Source organism: Penaeus monodon, chromosome 34 (assembly GCF_015228065.2).
Source record: "Penaeus monodon isolate SGIC_2016 chromosome 34, NSTDA_Pmon_1, whole genome shotgun sequence".
NCBI classification, from domain to species: Eukaryota; Metazoa; Arthropoda; class Malacostraca; order Decapoda; family Penaeidae; genus Penaeus; species Penaeus monodon.
The window spans coordinates 33,268,030-33,268,593 of record NC_051419.1 but is presented as its reverse complement, the minus strand read 5'-3'; positions in this window follow the sequence as shown (position 1 = coordinate 33,268,593).

Here is a 564-nt window from a genome sequence, read left to right as displayed (position 1 = left end):
GAATAAAAAGTGAAAATCTCTTGGCGGCAACCTCATTCACAATCACAACCAGGAAAGTGTTATGAAGTCATCATAATGGCGACCCAAGTGACGAGAAAAATCAGCTGCTCATTCTTCCGGAGCACATCCTACAGCTGGCAGACTTCGTACATGAGCACCTTGCGAGGAGATGGCGATGCTGCAACAGCCTCGTATCTCCCCTGATTTCCCAGCTACCGGTCAAGGACGGCTGTTTTTCCTACGACAGGGGAAAGTTTTGAATAGGATCCCCGACTCTTCCTATCAGTCAAGGCCATTAACCTCCGATACTTGTGAGGTTCCGGTATAATAAAATATAAACTCACATCACAGATCCATATTAATCTCCTTTAAGCCATCCTTCAAAGGGCAGGAACCTCAGGGGGTGGGTGGCTCTTCCTTTACGCAATTCACACCAACACACAAATATACGCAGACCGACTTCACATCAATTATCCTGTGTACCCTAGAATTACAATCAGGCTAATCATCTTGACTCTATCACACAGGGATACATTGATAGGTATATGGATAGATAAACGCATG